General features: G+C 32.9%; 1 long non-coding RNA gene across 1 annotated transcript; it reads right to left on the minus strand.

Annotated features, from left to right (window-relative positions):
• Nucleotides 1-19023, minus strand: LOC143076322 (uncharacterized). Its single transcript, XR_012978615.1, has 3 exons — nucleotides 18870-19023; nucleotides 4433-4533; nucleotides 1-1709 (listed from the first exon to the last, which is right to left on the minus strand). It is a non-coding gene; the product is annotated as an uncharacterized LOC143076322 (long non-coding RNA).
• Between the last annotated feature and the right edge of the window lie 2339 nt (nucleotides 19024-21362).

Raw genomic sequence — 21362 nt, forward strand, 5'->3', positions numbered from 1 at the left:
CATGACCAATGGTGAATTGGTAGAAAAGATTGTGACAGTTTATGGCAGAAAATTTCCCCTACACCAGTTATGTCAGAAGCTGACAAATGAACAGTCTGAAATGGGTTTTTTCAGGGCGTCTGCCAACACCATCCATCGTCATTTGAAATTGTGGCATGACCATTCTGGCATATTGAGTAGGCCATACTTTTTGATAATGATTTCTTGTTTGTTCGATGAAAATATTTATCTTACAAATGAGGAATACACTGAAAAATACCCTGATCAAAAAGCTATTGATGTACAAAGCATTGTTGAAAAGCCAAAGCTCTACATATTTGGTCAGTCAAAGAGTAGCGATTTTGACCAGATGTCATACAGTACTACAAGGGTGGAGGACCTTAAAGATCTAAGCACTCCATCAATTGCTCCCGATGGTTTAAAGGTTTATGACACAGTCAGGATTTTCACTGGGGACAATCCTGCCCGACAATTTGAGTGTGGGCAGCAAAGGGGAGGCAATTACCGATGTATCTGTGGCTTAGCTGCAGTGAACCACTCAAATTTTGAAGCGGCTTTTATCCAGAAAACTCAATCTTTACAGCAACATCTTGATCTTTTTAATGGTGGTACTCTGTGGAAAACTTTCAACATGCAGAACAACATCAACCCCTTTGTAAATTTAACCAAGGAAACCCTTACTGATGAGCTAGATTACAGAAACCTTGATATTTACAACTTAAAAAAACCTGAACTGAAAACACTTCTCACAGAGACACTACATGGAATACAGAGACCACCTGCCTTGTTTTGTCCCAATTTTGAGACAAATACATGTACCACCGAAAATTTAGAACAATACAAAATTTCCAACTGTGAGCCACTTCACGACATTGTGAATGTTGTTAAAAACTTGATAACTGAATTGCCATACCCACCTTGATGACAACATTCAAAAAGAATATCTGAGGTTCTTTGAAGTTACTGTGGGTGACAAAAATGAATTGAAAGCCAGCAATGCACGCCTGTACGCTATCAAGCGAGCTCACTTCACTAATATGAATTACGAAAATGGTCTTGTTAATGCTGACATCCTGACAATCTGCAACAGCCTTGTAGAAATCATTACCATTTGTTACAGTCGTTCAAATGAAAGGACACAAAAGCAGGTTTTAAGATTATATAACCAATGCTTTCTCTTTGCCATTTTGATCAAATATGTCATCATCAACCCTAAAAAACTTACAAAAGGAAGATTTTATGGCTCACACTTCCACAGCTTCACAGTTCATTTTCCTGAAATGTATCGACTATTTTGCTTAAGGTCCCTTCTTCCAGAAAACCAGGAAAGGACATTTGGAGATCTTAGATCTATCGCTGTCAGAACCAGTAACCGACAAGCCAAATATGTTGTTGATAACTGTGTCTTGAGATTTTTAGCAAAGCAGGACAGTGAAGACCAAATTGATTCTTTTGAACATCAGGATTCAGCCATCAGCCAGCAATCTCGTTTGCTTCCTCCTAGAGGAAACTCTATCATTCCCGGTCAGTTTATTGCTTCCAGACACCGTCTAATACAGGCACACTGTCAAAGAATTTCTGATTTTCTTGTAGTTGGTATCAATGTATGGTGGAAGATATCAGAAGGTCATGTTAAATTTTTAGATGGCCCACATGAAAATCATTCACAAGACTGTGGACCTAATTTACATCATTTCAGTACATCTAATCTGAAAAAAGAGTATGCATATTTAGATGAAAAATGGAAAAATATCATAGACAAAGTAACAACTAACAAGTTTGCAGTACCTTGCATGAAAATAAAAATCTATGATGTCAATGGAAAAATAACATCAGTGCTGAACACAAACCTGGACCTTGAAAAAAATTCAGGCAATCCATTCAAATGTCTATATATAGTCTTCTTATTTATATATGGCCAAATTATCAATTTTTATAACAACACAAATTAATTGTTGTTTTCTTTCCTATTTTAAAGTATTCCAGATTGAAAATCTGTAATGAATTAGAAAAAAACTCTCCTTGAAAGTTAAGAGCTCTGGTCAGAAGATATTTTAATAATAGGACTCGCTCGACTTTTATAGGTAGGGTTACTGTTGGACTGTACAGTAAAGGGATTTTAAATATTAAGTTATTGTTTTTTTTAAGTTAGATTGCTGCCTTAGTGAGGTATACCTTCTTAAAAACTAATGATATTATTACATTTTTAATCTGATCATTGCTAAAATGCCAATTAAACACAATATCATTTGGTAAAAAGATTAATATACACAGGAGTAATTTCACTAAAATAAAAAACACAAGGTATGTTTTTTTCTTCTTCAAACACTGCAGAATGGTCTGTAACAAACAGGAAATGGCATGATCTATGAAATTGAAAAATATAAAAGTTTGCATGGGGATCCCTAAAAAACTCTTTAGTATTAAATAAAGGGTGTTCAGGAGAATTAGAAACACATGTCTGTGACATGTTACCTATGAACTAGAGGCTCTAAAGAGCCTGTGTCGCTCACCTTGGTACATTTGTATATGTGAATATTCAACAAAGGACACAGATGGATTCGTGACAAAATTGTGTTTTGGTGATGGTGATATGTTTGTAGATCTAACTTTACTGAACATTCTTGCTGCGTACATATATCCCCATCTATAATGATTGGCCCAGTAGTTTCAGTTAAAAGTGTTAGTAAAAATTTACAAATTTTATGAAAATTGTTAAAAATTGACTATCGATTCGTCTGAAATTTTCAGGGCAGATAGATCTTGACCTGATAAACAATTTAACCCATGCCAGTTTTCCTCTTAATGCTTTTGTTTTTGAGTTATAAGCCAAAAACTGCATTTTATCCCATGTTCTATTTTTAGCCATGGCAGCCATCTTAATAAGTTGACCAGGTAAACAGACACAATTTTTAAACTAGATACCCCAATGATGATTGTGGCCAAGTTTGGTTTAATATGGCGCAGTAGTTTCAGAGGAGAAGATTTTTGTAAAAGATAACTAAGATTTACGAAAAATGGTTAAAAATTGACTATAAAGGGCAATAACTCCTAAAGGGGTCATTTGACCATTTCGGTAATATTGACTTATTTGTAAATCTTATTTTGCTGAACATTATTGCTGTTTACAGTTTATCTCTATCTATAATATTTTTCAAGATAATAACCAAAAACAGCAAAATTTCCTTAAAATTACCAATTTAGGGGTAGCAACCCAACAACAGGTTGTTCGATTCATCTGAAATTTTCAGGGCAGATAGATCTTGACCTGATAAACAATTTTACCCCATGTCAGAATTGCTCTAAATGCTTTGGTTTTTGAGTTATAAGCCAAAAAATGCATTTTACCCCTATATTCTATTTTTAGCCATGGCGGCCATCTTGGTAGGTTGACCGGGTCACCGGACACAATTTTTAAACTAGATACCCCAATGATGATTGTGGCCAAGTTTGGTTTAATATGGCGCAGTAGTTTCAGAGGAGAAGATTTTTGTAAAAGATAATTAAGATTTACAAAAAATGGTTAAAAATTGACTATAAAGGGCAATAACTCCTAAAGGGGTCATTTGACCATTTCGGTAATGTTGACTTATTTGTAAATCTTATTTTGCTGAACATTATTGCTGTTTACAGTTTATCTCTATCTATAATATTTTTCAAGATAATAACCAAAAACAGCAAAATTTCCTTAAAATTACCAATTTAGGGGTAGCAACCCAACAACAGGTTGTTCGATTCATCTGAAATTTTCAGGGCAGATAGATCTTGACCTGATAAACAATTTTACCCCATGTCAGAATTGCTCTAAATGCTTTGGTTTTTGAGTTATAAGCCAAAAACTGCATTTTACCCCTATGTTCTATTTTTAGCCATGGCGGCCATCTTGGTTGGTTGACCGGGTCACCGGACACAATTTTTAAACTAGATACCCCAATGATGATTGTGGCCAAGTTTGGTTTAATTTGGCCTGGTAGTTTCAGAGGAGAAGATTTTTGTAAAAGTTAACGCAGGACGACGACGGACGACGACGACGACGGACGACGACAGACGCCGGACGCAAAGTGATGAGAAAAGCTCACTTGGCCCTTCGGGCCAGGTGAGCTTAAAATGTATGATATGATCTTTCTTATTCTAATTTCAAATTCTACTTTCAAATTAGATTGTTAACCCTAATTTCAGAAACGTAGGACATCATTCTTGTTTTTATATAACAATAAAGAGATGTGGTATGATTTCCAAAGGTCAAATAAAGAAAAATATACCAGATAGTCAGATATAAAGGCTTAAAAAAAAAAACTTATGAAAAAATAAATATGATGCATATGAACCAACAACAACTGAACTACAGACTGCTCACTTGGGACAGACACATAAAGAATGTAGCTGGGCTTAAATATGTGTTAGAGATATAACCTCCCCTAAACTGACTTACCTGTGATGATGAATTTGCTTTCTTTACTTTTTCAGAAGACAACACAGGATCGAGTGTTGAAAACAGCATTGTATATGAATTTCCAAGGGAGATAAATTGCACTGAAACAGAAGACACTATAAATTGTAATTATACATTTCTTACTGTTTTGAATTAAAATAACACAATAATACATTGCAAGTGAAGTACCTATCTAATGAATCACAAAAACAGAGTAGGTGTGTTTGAATAGCTATTTCTTTTTACTAAAAGTTCTTGATGACAGTCTTTTAAGTTGGATAATGAAAATGCATATCTTTGAAAAAACTAATTTTTTTGTGCATGATAACTAGGGTTTATAATCTTCAACCACTGAAAATTTTTTGTATGCCATTCCACGAAATATTTAATAACATTTTTTTTTTAAATGTTTAAGAATTTTCAACCAGATGCTCCGCAGGGCGCAGCTTTATACGACCGCAGAGGTTGAACCCTGAACGGTTGGGTAAGTATGGACACAACATTCAAGCTGGATACAGCTCTTAATTTGGATTGTGATTAAATAGTTGACACAGCATAGGTTTCTGACACAGAATGAATGTGGTCTAATGAACTTAAAATATTTTTTTTGCCTTTGAGCAATTCACTTTGCTGTTGAATATTAATCCTCTCAAAAAAATGTTTGAAGAAATTTTCTTTTTATTTATGAAATCTGAAATGAGAAAAATTTAACCCCCCCCCACATTTTTTTTTTCACATACCCCTTTCCCTTTTTTCCAAAACTGATCTCAATTCAAATTTCTAATGGAGTTTGCAACAATAACTACTCATTTAAATACATCATAAAATATTAAAATGTAACAAAAGGTGCTTGTTATCACTGAATGGTAAAGATTGTTTTAATTTATCAGTTGGTAGTAAAAGTGAATATATATTGTATATTGTATAAAACAATGATTTAAGTTGACTCGACTACTATTCTGGACAAAGAAAGATAACTCCAATCAATTAAAAATTTCTTGCTATTGCACAATATTGTGCAATTAGATATTTCTGGCTATTGCGCAATACTGTGCAATTGAAAATATTTGCTATTGCACAATACTGTGCAATTGAAGATTTCTTGATATTGCGCAATACTGAGCAATTGAAAATTTCTTGCTATTGCACAATACTGTGCAATTGAAGATTTCTTGCTATTGCTGAATACTGTGCAATTGAAAATTTCTTGCTATTGCACAATACTTAAAATAATAATTTTGGATCCTGATTTACGATATTCCCGTGCTTGCATTTCCTATCATGATTTTCTTGATAGAGGTTTGCTGCTCACAAGGAAGCTATTAAACCAAGAGTTCCAAATGGTGAAGTTGAAATCATCCCTTCGTAAATTTTACGGACGCCATCACGAGTTGGTTGACCGTTATGGAATAACCGTTTCACAAATGATATCGGATATGTTCCTTACGTCGTAACTACAATCCCCTTCCCTTTCATGAATATGACCTACCGAATTAGACTATTTACCGGATTTGTAATCACTTAAGCAACACGACGGGTGCCACATGTGGAGCAGGATCTGCTTACCCTTCCGGAGCACCTGAGATCACCCCTAGTTTTTGGTGGGGTTCGTGTTGTTTATTCTTTAGTTTTCTATGTTGTGTCGTGTGTACTATTGTTTTTCTGTTTGTCTTTTTTATTTTTAGCCATGGCGTTGTCAGTTTGTTTTAGATTTATGAGTTTGACTGTCCCTTTGGTATCTTTCGTCCCTCTTTTTTTGAACCAACTTGAAAACTGGGCCCATAAACAAAAATCTAAGTACATGTTTAGATTCAGCATATCAAAAAAAGCCCAAGAATTCAATTTTTGTTAATATCAAATTTAGTTTAATTTTGGACCCTTTGGACTTTAATGTAGACCAATTTGAAAACGGGACCAAAAATTAAGAATCTACATACACAGTTAGATTTGGCATATCAAAGAACCCAAATTATTCAATTTTTGATGAAATCAAACAAAGTTTAATTTTGGACCCCGATTTGGACCAACTTGAAAACTGGGCCAATAATAAAAAATCTAAGTACATTTTTAGATTCAACATGTTAAAGAACCCCAAGGATTCAATTTTTGTTAAAATCAAACTAAGTTTAATTTTGGACCCTTTGGACCTTAATGTAGACCAATTTGAAAACGGGACCAAAAATTAAGAATCTACATACACAGTTAGATTTAGTATATCAAAGAACCCCAATTATTCAATTTTTGATGAAATCAAACAAAGTTCAATTTTGGACCCTTTTGGGCCCCTTATTCCTAAACTGTTGGGACCAAAACTCCCAAAATCAAACCCAACCTTCCTTTTATGGTCATAAACCTTGTGACAACGACGCAAGACGACGCAGGACGACGACGACGCCAACGTGATAGCAATATACGACGAAAAATTAAAATTTTTGCGGTCGTATAAAAATTAACTGATGCTCATTGGCTAGTAGATACATTTGGTTTTTTTAAAACACAACTGACATATAAGGATCTTAATGGTGCTATGTGGATAAATTTATCGGTTTTCAAGAGCAAAATTGGCAGCGCGTCATACCTACAATGGCTTCCATTTCTACGATTGTGAAAATGAACTGGCGTAATTTGGAGAATTTTGACGAAGTAGAATCCTGACTGATTGATTTAAAGAATAATATATATAATTTAAATAAAAAGTTGAATATACAAAATTTTAAAGTTTTTTCTAAAAAAATGAGATTGCAAAGGTTATGCAGAAGCCAGTGTCTCGCCTACTTTTGCTGTAAATCCAAGATTCAACATAAATGAGGGAAAGAAAAAAAAAATATTCCTCTCGATACTATCTTTTCATTGTAAGAAGCTTCTGTTCAAGTTTGGTAAAAATACAGGATAGTTTAAGAAAGTTATTAAAATTTTAGTAACCACAGAGTGAATGTAATGTTTCTTGGCATGAAAACTTATATTAGTAGTAAACTAGAGGCTCTCAAGAGCCTGTGTCGCTCACCTTGGTCTTTGACAATATTAAACCACACAGACAACTTCATGACAAAATTGTGTTTTGGTGATTATGATGTGTTTGTAGATCTTAGTTTACTGGACATTCTTCTTGCTACAATTATCTCTATCTATAATGAACTTGGCCCAGTAATAACAGTGGAAAATATATTCTAAAAATTTACAAAAATTTACAAAAATTCATGAAAATTGTTAAAAAATGACTATAAAGGGCAATAACTCCTTAAGGGGTAACCTGACAATTTTGGTCATGTTGACTTATTTGTAGATCTTACTTTGCTGAACATTATTGCTGTTTACAGTTTATCTCTCTCTATCTATTATAATATTCAAGATAATAACCAAAAACTGCAAAATTTCCATAAAATTACCAATTCTGGGACCGCAACCCAACAACATGTTGTCTGTTTTGTCTGAAAATTTCAGGGCAGATAGATGTTGACCTGATAAATAATTAATCCCTGTCAGATTTGCTCTAAATGCTTAGGTTTCAGAGATATAAGCCATAATCTACATTTCGCCCCTATGTATTATTTTTAGCCATGGCGGTGTCATATGGTATTTTGAACCCCATGGTAAATTGACCCCGGGGTCAAAATACCGCTATGGTAAATTGAACCCCCCCCATGGTAAATTGAACCCCCCCTGTATGGAAAATTGAACCCCCATGGTAAATTGAACCCCCCTGTTTTTTTCATCCTAGATGATTATTAGAACATTTTACATTATTCTAAAGCTTATCATAGATTAAAAAATCATTCATACAAGAAGGGGAGGTACATTTTCCATGCTTAATTAAAAGAAATATCTTTGCTTGGTATAAGTGCTCTGAAGTCTTTACCAACAAAATGTCATTCAAAATACTTATTGACAAATTATAACTAGACCATATGTAGCTTGAATGCTTTAATTATTTGTAATTATAACATATGTATATATAAATATAAAGGCAGTTTTGATTTTTCATGGTAAAAAAGGGGGAGGGGGTCAAAATACCATGGCAAAGTAAAATTTTCAAAATATCTTTTCCAGCAAGTTAAATACATACAAACTACTTATTGTTGTATTCTAACTTCATAAAAGAGTTAAAATTGCCAGAATTTCTGAAATTAAAGGCCTAGAGAAGGGGGTTCAATATACAGCAGGGGGGTCAAAATACCATGGCAAAGTAAAATTTTCAAAATATCTTTTCCAGCAAGTTTAATACATACAAACTACTGATTGGTGTATTTTAACTACATAAAAGAGTTTAGAATTGCCAGAATTTTGAAATTAAAGGCCTGGAGTAGGGGGCTCAATATACCGCAGGAGAGTCATCATACCATGGCAAAGTAAATTTTTCAAAATATTTTTTCCAGCAAGTTTAATACATACAAACTACTTATTGGTGTATTCAAACTACACCAAAGAGTTAAAATTGCCAAATTTTTTTGAATTAAAGGTTTAGAGAAGGGGGTTTAATATACCGCAGGGGGGTCAAAATACCATGGCAAAGTAAAATTTTCAAAATATCTTTTCCAGCAAGTTTAATACATACAAACTACATATTGGTGTATTCTAACTACATAAAACAGTTCGAATTGCCAGAATTTCTAAAATTAAAGGCCTAGAGTAGGGGTTCAATATACCGCAGGGGGGTCAAAATACCATGGCAAAGTAAAATTTTCAAAATATCTTTTCCAGCAAGTTTGATACATACAAACTACTTATTGGTGTATTCTAACTACATAAAAGAGTTAAAATTTCCAGATTTTTTTTAAATCAAAGGTCTAGAGTAGGGGGTTCAAATTATATACCGCAGGGGGGTCAAAATACCATGGCAAAGTAAAATTTTTAAAATATCTTTTCCAGCAAGTTAAATACATACAAACTACTTATTTGTGTATTCTAACTACATAAAAGAGTTAGAATTGCCAGATTTTTGGAAATTAAAGGTCTAGAGTAGGGGGTTCAATATACCACAGGGGGGTCAAAATATCATGGAAAAGTAAAATTTTCAAAATTTCTTTTCCAGCAAGTTTAGTACATACAAACTACTTATTGGTGTATTCTAAATACATAAAAGAGTTAGAATTGCCAGATTTGTTTAAATTAAAGGTCTAGAGTAGGGGTTCAATATACCGTAGGGGGGTCAAAATACCATGGCAAAGTAAAATTTTCAAAATATCTTTTCCAGCAAGTTCGATAAATACAAACTACTTATTGTTGTATTCTAACTTCATAAAAGAGTTAAAATTGCCAGAATTTCTGAAATTAAAGGCCTAGAGAAGGGGGTTCAATAAACCGCAGGGGGGTCAAAATACCATGGCAAAGTAAAATTTTCAAAATATTTTTTCCAGCAAGTTTTATAAATACAAACTACTTATATTTGTATTCTTAATACATAAAAGAGTTCGAATTGCCAGAATTTCTGAAATTAAAGGCCTAGAGTAGGGGGTTCAATATACCACAGGGGGGGGGTCAAAATACCATGGCAAAGTAAAATTTTCAAAACAACTTTTCCAGCAAGTTTTGATACATACAAACTACTTATTGGTGTATTTTAACTACATAAAACAGTTCGAATTGCCAGAATTTCTAAAATTAAAGGCCTAGAGTAGGGGTTCAATATACCGCAGGGGGGTCAAAATACCATGGCAAAGTAAAATTTTCAAAATATGTTTTCCAGCAAGTTTGATACATACAAACTACTTATTGGTGTATTCTAACTACATAAAAGAGTTAGAATTTCCAGATTATTTTTAAATCAAAGGTCTAGAGTAGGGGGTTCAATATACCGCAGGGGGGTCAAAATACCATGGAAAAGTAAAATTTTCAAAATATCTTTTCCAGCAAGTTAAATACATACAAACTACTTATTTGTGTATTCTAACTACATAAAAGAGTTAGAATTGCCAGATTTTTGGAAATTAAAGGTCTAGAGTAGGGGGTTCAATATACCACAGGGGGGGTCAAAATATCATGGAAAAGTAAAATTTTCAAAATAACTTTTCCAGCAAGTTTAGTACATACAAACTACTTATGGGTGTATTCTAAATACATAAAAGAGTTAGATTTGCCAGATTTGTTTAAATTGAAGGTCTAGAGTAGGGGTTCATTATACCGTAGGGGGGTCAAAATACCATAGCAAAGTAAAATTTTCAAAATATTTTTTCCAGCAAGTTTGATAAATACAAACTACTTATTGTTGTATTCTAACTTCATGAAAGAGTTAAAATTACCAGAATTTCTGAAATTAAAGGCCTAGAGAAGAGGGTTCAATATACCGCAGGGGGGTCAAAATACCATGGCAAAGTAAAATTTTCAAAATATCTTTTCCAGCAAGTTTGATCAATACAAACTACTTATTGTTGTATTCTAACTTCATAAATTCTAACTTCATAAAAGAGTTAAAATTACCAGGATTTCTGAAATTAAAGGCCTAGAGAAGGGGGTTCAATATACTGCAGGGGGGTCAAAATACCATGGCAAAGTAAAATTTTCAAAATAACTTTTCCAGCAAGTTTGATACATAAAAACTACTTATTGGTGTATTCTAACTACATAAAAGAGTTCGAATTGCCAGAATTTCTAAAATTAAAGGCCTAGAGTAGGGGTTCAATATACCGCAGGGGGGTCAAAATACCATGGAAAAGTAAAATTTTCAAAATATGTTTTCCAGCAAGTTTGATACATACAAACTACTTATTGGTGTATTCTAACTACATAAAAGAGTTAGAATTTCCAGATTATTTTTAAATCAAAGGTCTAGAGTAGGGGGTTCAATATACCGCAGGGGGGTCAAAATACCATGGAAAAGTAAAATTTTCAAAATATCTTTTCCAGCAAGTTAAATACATACAAACTACTTATTTGTGTATTCTAACTACATAAAAGAGTTAGAATTGCCAGATTTTTGGAAATTAAAGGTCTAGAGTAGGGGGTTCAATATACCACAGGGGGGTCAAAATATCATGGAAAAGTAAAATTTTCAAAATAACTTTTCCAGCAAGTTTAGTACATACAAACTACTTATGGGTGTATTCTAAATACATAAAAGAGTTAGATTTGCCAGATTTGTTTAAATTGAAGGTCTAGAGTAGGGGTTCATTATACCGTAGGGGGGTCAAAATACCATCGCAAAGTAAAATTTTCAAAATATTTTTTCCAGCAAGTTTGATAAATACAAACTACTTATTGTTGTATTCTAACTTCATGAAAGAGTTAAAATTACCAGAATTTCTGAAATTAAAGGCCTAGAGAAGAGGGTTCAATATACCGCAGGGGGGTCAAAATACCATGGCAAAGTAAAATTTTCAAAATATCTTTTCCAGCAAGTTTGATCAATACAAACTACTTATTGTTGTATTCTAACTTCATAAATTTTAACTTCATAAAAGAGTTAAAATTACCAGGATTTCTGAAATTAAAGGCCTGGAGAAGGGGGTTCAATATACTGCAGGGGGGTCAAAATACCATGGCAAAGTAAAATTTTCAAAATAACTTTTCCAGCAAGTTTGATACATACAAACTACTTATTGGTGTATTCTAACTACATAAAAGAGTTAGAATTTCCAGATTATTTTTAAATCAAAGGTCTAGAGTAGGGGGTTCAATATACCGCAGGGGGGTCAAAATACCATGGAAAAGTAAAATTTTCAAAATATCTTTTCCAGCAAGTTAAATACATACAAACTACTTATTTGTGTATTTTAACTACATAAAAGAGTTAGAATTGCCAGATTTGTTTAAATTAAAGGTCTAAAGTAGGGGTTCATTATACCGTAGGGGGGTCAAAATACCATGGCAAAGTAAAATTTTCGAAATATTTTTTCCAGCAAGTTAAATACATACAAACTACTTATTTGTGTATTCTAACTACATAAAAGAGTTAGAATTGCCAGATTTTTGGAAATTAAAGGTCTAGAGTAGGGGGTTCATAACACAGGGGGGTCAAAATATCATGGAAAAGTAAAATTTTCAAAATAACTTTTCCAGCAAGTTTAGTACATACAAACTACTTATGGGTGTATTCTAAATACATAAAAGAGTTAGATTTGCCAGATTTGTTTAAATTGAAGGTCTAGAGTAGGGGTTCATAATACCGTAGGGGGGTCAAAATACCATAGCAAAGTAAAATTTTCAAAATATTTTTTCCAGCAAGTTTAATAAATACAAACTACTTATTGTTGTATTCTAACTTCATGAAAGAGTTAAAATTACCAGAATTTCTGAAATTAAAGGCCTAGAGAAGAGGGTTCAATATACCGCAGGGGGGTCAAAATACCATGGCAAAGTAAAATTTTCAAAATATCTTTTCCAGCAAGTTTGATAAATACAAACTACTTATTGTTGTATTCTAACTTCATAAATTCTAACTTCATAAAAGAGTTAAAATTACCAGGATTTCTGAAATTAAAGGCCTAGAGAAGGGGGTTTAATATACTGCAGGGGGGTCAAAATAACATGGCAAAGTAGAATTTTCAAAATAACTTTTCCAGCAAGTTTGATACATACAAACTACTTATTGGTGTATTCTAACTACATAAAAGAGTTCGAATTGCCAGAATTTCTAAAATTAAAGGCCTAGAGTAGGGGTTCAATATACCGCAGGGGGGTCAAAATACCATGGCAAAGTAAAATTTTCAAAATATGTTTTCCAGCAAGTTTGATACATACAAACTACTTATTGGTGTATTCTAACTACATAAAAGAGTTAGAATTTCCAGATTATTTTTAAATCAAAGGTCTAGAGTAGGGGGTTCAATATACCGCAGGGGGGTCAAAATACCATGGAAAAGTAAAATTTTCAAAATATCTTTTCCAGCAAGTTAAATACATACAAACTACTTATTTGTGTATTCTAACTACATAAAAGAGTTAGAATTGCCAGATTTTTGGAAATTAAAGGTCTAGAGTAGGGGGTTCAATATACCACAGGGGGGTCAAAATATCATGGAAAAGTAAAATTTTCAAAATAACTTTTCCAGCAAGTTTAGTACATACAAACTACTTATGGGTGTATTCTTAATACATAAAAGAGTTAGATTTGCCAGATTTGTTTAAATTTAAGGTCTAGAGTAGGGGTTCATTATACCGTAGGGGGGTCAAAATACCATAGCAAAGTAAAATTTTCAAAATATTTTTTCCAGCAAGTTTAATAAATACAAACTACTTATTGTTGTATTCTAACTTCATGAAAGAGTTAAAATTACCAGAATTTCTGAAATTAAAGGCCTAGAGAAGAGGGTTCAATATACCGCAGGGGGGTCAAAATACCATGGCAAAGTAAAATTTTCAAAATATCTTTTCCATCAAGTTTGATCAATACAAACTACTTATTGTTGTATTCTAACTTCATAAATTCTAACTTCATAAAAGAGTTAAAATTACCAGGATTTCTGAAATTAAAGGCCTAGAGAAGGGGGTTCAATATACTGCAGGGGGGTCAAAATACCATGGCAAAGTAAAATTTTCAAAATAACTTTTCCAGCAAGTTTGATACATACAAACTACTTATTGGTGTATTCTAACTACATAAAAGAGTTAGAATTTCCAGATTATTTTTAAATCAAAGGTCTAGAGTAGGGGGTTCAATATACCGCAGGGGGGTCAAAATACCATGGAAAAGTAAAATTTTCAAAATATCTTTTCCAGCAAGTTAAATACATACAAACTACTTATTTGTGTATTCTAACTACATAAAAGAGTTAGAATTGCCAGATTTGTTTAAATTAAAGGTCTAGAGTAGGGGTTCATTATACCGTAGGGGGGTCAAAATACCATGGCAAAGTAAAATTTTCGAAATATTTTTTCCAGCAAGTTTAGTACATACAAACTACTTATTGTTGTATTCTAAGTTCATGAAAGAGTTAAAATTACCAGAATTTCTGAAATTAAAGGCCTAGAGAAGAGGGTTCAATATACCGCAGGGGGGTCAAAATACCATGGCAAAGTAAAATTTTCAAAATATCTTTTCCAGCAAGTTTGATAAATACAAACTACTTATTGTTGTATTCTAACTTCATAAATTCTAACTTCATAAAAGAGTTAAAATTACCAGGATTTCTGAAATTAAAGGCCTAGAGAAGGGGGTTCAATATACTGCAAGGGGGTCAAAATACCATGGCAAAGTAAAATTTTCAAAATATTTTTTCCAGCAAGTTTTATAAATACAAACTACTTATATTTGTATTCTTACTACATAAAAGAGTTCGAATTGCCAGAATTTCTGAAATTAAAGGCCTAGAGTAGGGGGTTCAATATACCACAGGAGGGGAGGGGGGGTTCAAAATACCATGGCAAAGTAAAATTTTCAAAACAACTTTTCCAGCAAGTTTGATACATGCAAACTACTTATTGGTGTATTCATACAACATAAAAGAGTTAGAATTGCCAGAATTTTTTGAATTAAAGGTCTATAGTAAGGGTTCCATTTACCGCAGGAGAGTCAAAATACCATGGCAAAGTAAAATTTTCAAAATATCTTTTCCAGCAAGTTTAATACATACAAACTACTGATTGGTGTATTCTAACTACATAAAAGAGTTTAGAATTGCCAGAATTTTGAAATTAAAGGCCTAGAGTAGGGGGTTCAATATACCGCAGGGGGGGGGGGGGGGTTCAAAATACCATGGCAAAGTAAAATTTTCAAAACAACTTTTCCAGCAAGTTTGATACATGCAAACTACTTATTGGTGTATTCATACAACATAAAAGAGTTAGAAATGCCAGAATTTTTTTAATTAAAGGTCTATAGTAAGGGTTCCATATACCACAGGAGAGTCAAAATACCATGGCAAAGTAAATTTTTCAAAATATCTTTTCCAGCATGTTTAGTACATACAAACTACTTATTGGAGTTTTATTACTATATTAAGGAGTAAGAAGGCTTGAATTTTTGCAATTCAAGGTATAGAAGGGGGTATATTGAACGCCTTACTATAGACCTTGAATTTCAAAAGTTCAAGCTATTCTAACTCCTTAACATATTTATAATACTCCAATAAGTAGTTTGTATGTATTTAATATACTGGAAAAGATATTTTGAAAATTTTACTTAGCCACGGTATTTTGCCCCCCCCCCCCCCCTGCGATTATTTATCCCCCTACTATAGACCTTGAATTTCAAAAATTCAAGCTATTCTTACTCCTTAACATAGTTATAATACTCCAATAAGTAGTTTGTATGTATTTGATAAACTGGAAAAGATATTTAGAAAATTTTACTTAGCCATGGTATTTTGACCCCCTTGCAGCATATTGAACCCCCTACTATAACCTTGAATTTCAAAAGTTCAAGTTATTCTAACTCCCTTAATAACATAGTTATAATACTCCAATAAGTAGTTTGTATGTATCTTATATACTGGAAAAGATATTTTGAAAATTTTACTTAGCCGTGGTATTTTGACCCCCCTGCGGTATATTGAACCCCCTACTATAGACCTTGAATTTCAAAAATTGAAGCTATTCTAACTCCTTAACATAGTTATAATACTCCAATGAGTAGTTTGTATGTTTTTAATATACTGGAAAAGATATTTTGAAAATTTTACTTAGCCATGGTATTTTGACCCCCCTGCGGTATATTGAAGTAATTGAACCCCCTACTATAAACCTTAAATTTCAAAAGTTCTAGCTATTCTAACTCCTTAACATAGTTATGATACTCCAATGAGTAGTTTGTATGTATTTAATATACTGGAAAAGATCTTTTGAAAATTTTACTTAGCCATGGTATTTTGACCCCCCTGCGGTATATTGAACCCCCTACTATAGACCTTGAATTTCAAAAATTTAAGCTATTCTTACTCCTCAACATAGTTATAATACTCCAATGAGTAGTTTGTATGTATTTAATATACTGGAAAAGATCTTTTGAAAATTTTACTTAGCCATGGTATTTTGACCCCCCTGCGGTATATTGAACCCCCTATTATAGACCTTGAATTTCAAAAATTCAAGCTATTCTTACTCCTCAACATAGTTATAATACTCTAATGAGTAGTTTGTATGTTTTTAATATACTGGAAAAGATATTTTGAAAATTTTACTTAGCCATGGTATTTTGACCCCCTTGCAGTATATTGAACCCCCCTATAGACCTTGAATTTCAAAAATTAAAGGTATTCTAACTCCTTTACATAGTTATAATACTCCAATGAGTAGTTTGTATGTATTTAATATACTGGAAAAGATATTTTGAAAATTTTACTTAGCCATGGTATTTTGACCCCCTGCGGTATATTGAACCCCCTACTATAGACCTAAAATTTCAAAAATTCAAGCTATTCCAACTCCTTAACATGGTTATAATACTCCAATAAGTAGTTTGTATGTATTTAATATACTGGAAAAGATATTTTGAAAATTTTACTTAGCCATGGTATTTTGAAGCCCCCTGCGGTATATTGAACCCCCTACTATAGACCTAAAATTTCAAAAATTCAAGCTATTCCAACTCCTTTACATAGTTATAATACTCCAATGAGTAGTTTGTATGTTTTTAATATACTGGAAAAGATATTTTGAAAATTTTACTTAGCCATGGTATTTTGACCCCCCTGCGGTATATTGAACCCCCTACTATAGACCTTAAATTTCAAAAGATCAAGCTATTCTAACTCCTTAACATAGTTATGATACTCCAATGAGTAGTTTGTATGTATTTAATATACTGGAAAAGATATTTTGAAAATTTTAATTAGCCATGGTATTTTGACCCCCCTGCGGTATATTGAACCCCCTACTATAGACCTTGAATTTCAAAAATTCAAGCTATTAACATAGTTATAATACTCCAATAAGTAGTTTGTATGTATTTGATATACTGGAAAAGATATTTTGAAAATTTTACTTAGCCATGGTATTTTGACCCCCCTGCGGTATATTGAACCCCCTACTTAAAAGCACAAATTAAAAAAATGATAGCCAATACATTGTAAATTAGATTATCTGCAATACTATTTATCAAAAACAGGGGGGTTCAATATACCGCAGGGGAGTTCAAAATACCATATGTGAAAAATGACCCCGGGGTCAAAATACCATGCGGTATAATGACCCCGGGGTCATTTTACCGCATGGTATTTTGACCCCGGGTTCACTTTTTAGGGGGTTCAAAATACCATATGACACCGGCCATCTTGGTTGGTTGGCAGGGTCACGCCACACATTTTTAAAACTAGATACCCAAATGATGATTGTGGCCAAGTTTTAATTTGGCCCAGTAGTTTCAGAGGAGAAGATTTTTTAAAAGAATACTAAAATTTTAGAAAAATGGTTAAAAATTGACTATAAAGGGCAATTACTCCTTAATTGGTCAACTGATAATTTTGGTCATGTTGACTTATTTGTAGATCTTACTTTGCTGAACATTATTGCTGTTTACAGTTTATCTCTATCTATAATAATATTCAAGATAATAAGCAAAAACTGCAAAATTTCCTTAAAATTACTAATTCAGGGGCAGCAACCCAACAACAGGTTATTCGATTTGTCCGAAAATTTCAGGGCAGATAGATTTTGACCTAATAGATTATTTAACCCCCATGTCAGATTTGCTCTAAATGCTTTGGTTTAAGAGTTATAAGCCAAAATCTACATTTTACCCCTCTGTTCTATTTTAGCCATGGCGGCCATCTTGGTTGGTTGGCAGGGTTACGCCACACATTTTTTTAACTAGAGACCCCAATGATGATTGTGGCCAAGTTTGGATTAAATTGGCCCAGTAGTTTCAGAGGAGAAGATTTTTGTAAAAGATTACTAAGATTTACGAAAAATGGTTAAAAATTGACTATAAAGGGCAATAACTCCTAAAGTGGCCAATTGACCATTTCAGTCATGTTGACTTATTTGTAAATCTTACTTTGCTGAAGATTATTGCTGTTTACATTTTATCTCTATCTATAATAAAATTCAAGATTATAAGCAAAAACTGCAAAATTTCCATAAAATTACTAATTCAGGGGCAGCAACCCAACAACGGGTTGTCCGATTTGTCTGAAAATTTCAGGGCAGATAGATCTTGACCTGATAAACAATTTTACCCCGTCAGATTTGCTCTAAATGCTTGATTTTTGAGTTATAAGCCAAAAACTGCATTTTACCCCTATGTTCTATTTTTAGCCATGGCGGCCATCTTGGTTGGTTGGCCGGGTCACCGGACACATTTTTTTAAACTAGATACCCCAATGATGATTGTGGCCAAGTTTGGTTTAATTTGGCCCATTAGTTTCAGAGGAGAAAATTTTTGTAAAAGTTAACGACGCCGGACGACGACGACGGACGCAAAGTAATGGGAAAAGCTCACTGGGCCAGGTGAGCTAAAAACAGAAATGAACTGTCCAAGTTTGGTAGAAATCCAGGATAGTTTAAGAAAGTTATTAATAAATTCTCTCCATTAAATCTTATTTTCAAATGCCATGTTAAATACATTCACCTGCAAGACTTCAATCTTCATTCTTTGTTTCAGTGGATGAAGCTCAAAGTGGACCTGAAGCAATAATAACAGAAAGACAGAATAGAAGATGCCCTGATATAAAGTTGAGCAATACACATGGTATTTATTTTTTTCCCCAATTAACTGTACTTTTGTAGTGGTCGCATATTTTTGCTACAAGTAAAAAAAAAATACCTATTAGTCAAATATATTTTTTTTACTAAAAGAGTTATCTCCCCTTAAAAGACTCCTTTGAAAAAATGATTCTTAAAACAAACTAAAATGATATGTGTTTAAATATTTGGCATAATATATATGTTCCAGACCATATGAGTATTTGGACCGTACGCGTACGGTCCGGACCGTATACGTATACTCGTACGGTCCGACCATACGCGTACGGTCGGACCGTATGAGTATACGCGTATGGTCCAGTACGAGATAACCATTTATCACAATCTTTATTTTTAGTTTTATAAATTGTTATCATTACAATCACTTTTAGATGGATAAAATGAACAATTGAACAATTGACATTAAATATTTGTTTAATTGTATATCTGAATACTAGTTTGGTACTCTCGCTCAAGGTGACACTTACTACCACAATTAATGATATAGTTTTTACATTAACATGTTTGCAGTTCATTCATGTTCCTTTGCATTTGCATTTTTTTGTAAAGTTTCTAATATTCTAAAATTGTCGTCCCACATCATGTTTACTTCCGATATCGTAAATTTCTATGATCATAATTCAATTAATGTATTACTGATCGACATACTAAATACAAGATATTAATAGATTTAATAAGCGTGAATTTTTTTATTAGTTAACAAATAAAGCTTTCATTCCAATTACAATTGAACTTTTCCATATTAATTTGAGAGTTAAGTTATGTTGATCTGTACATGAACTTTACATGCATTTGTAACTTATAAACTTAAGCAACTTCTTAATGATATTAATCAGACCGTACGCGTACGGTCCGACCGTATGAGTATTTTGAAAAAGTACGCATACGGTCCAGACCGTACGCGTACGGTCCAAATACTCATACGGTCCGGAACATATATACAATAAATCACCAAGTTTTCTTTATATAATTAAGCCATCTAACCATTAAATTGCAAATCGGTCCCCAAATTTGCAGAGTTGGTACTGTGATTGGACAATCAAAGTTGGGGTATACCATAAATCTACCTTAATTAATTATAATGATTTGCAATATCAATTCCAAAAAATAATGTCCAGATTTCCAGAGCGTGTTTCTATGTTGTGTTTGAGTAGTTTTTTGGCGCATTGTTTTTCAATTTTCCTCATTGGGTTGTCAGTTTTATTATAACTTGTGAGTTTAATTGTCCTTTTGGTATTTTTTCTATCTCTTTTTAAATATTTCAATATTACGATATACATGTACCTTTGATAATAAATTTTCTTTCTTTACTTTTTCAGAAGATGACACAGGATCGAGTTATGGAAACAGCATTGTACATGAATTTCCGAGGGAGATAAATTGCACTGAAACAGTAGAGGACACCATAAATTGTAAGTATACATTTCTACTGTTTTGAATTAATATAACACAATAATACATTGATTTAAATTAAAGTCTAAAAAATAAAAGACTTTTTTCTTAACAAAGTTTGATGTGAATAAGAGAAAACAAGACTGTGTCAATAGTACACCCACACACTATGCTCAGTGGACCTGAAGTTTGGGGTCATAACTTTAAATTGGCATTAAAATTAGAAAGATCGTATGTCATGAAACAAGTGTACTAAGTTTTAAGATGATTGGATTTCAACTTCTTTAAAAACTACATTGACTAAAAATTTAATATGAAGCGCAACATACAGATGCTTTGCACGAAAAACATAATGCTCCTATATGAAAAATGTTGATACATGTACAACTAGTTCAATGAAACATATTTAACAGGAGCCTTTTGTCATTGTTAGTCTTGTATTATTTTTACTTATTCTAGTTTCTTGTGGATAATTTGGAGTTGAGTAAGACATTCATTATCAATGAACTTGTATTTGTTTGTTTAAGGGCCAGCTGAAGGTCACCTCCGAGTGCAGGAATTTCTCCCTGCATTGACAACCTATTGGTCATCTTCCCCTGTTGTCTGTTCTATGGTCGAGTGGTTGTCTCTTTAACACAATCCCCATTTCCATTCTAAATTTTAAAAGAAGAACTGATTCCTTGTCTTCACTCAAATCAATTAAACTGGTTGGTAACATGTTTTCACACAATACAATAATGCATTTACTTTGCAAAATTTGATTGTAATGGAAAATGTCTTATAATCCATCATCCTCCATTCTCTCCTTTAATTCTTATTTTTAAATGCCATATAAAATACATTCACCTGCAAGAGATTTTAATCTTCATTCTTTGTTTCAGTGGATGAAGCTCAAAGTGGACCTGAAGAAATAATAACAGAAAGACAGAATAGTAGACATGGTAGATGCCCTGATATAAAGTTGAGC

Source organism: Mytilus galloprovincialis, chromosome 5, assembly GCF_965363235.1.
Source record: "Mytilus galloprovincialis chromosome 5, xbMytGall1.hap1.1, whole genome shotgun sequence".
Taxonomy (NCBI): Eukaryota; Metazoa; Mollusca; class Bivalvia; order Mytilida; family Mytilidae; genus Mytilus; species Mytilus galloprovincialis.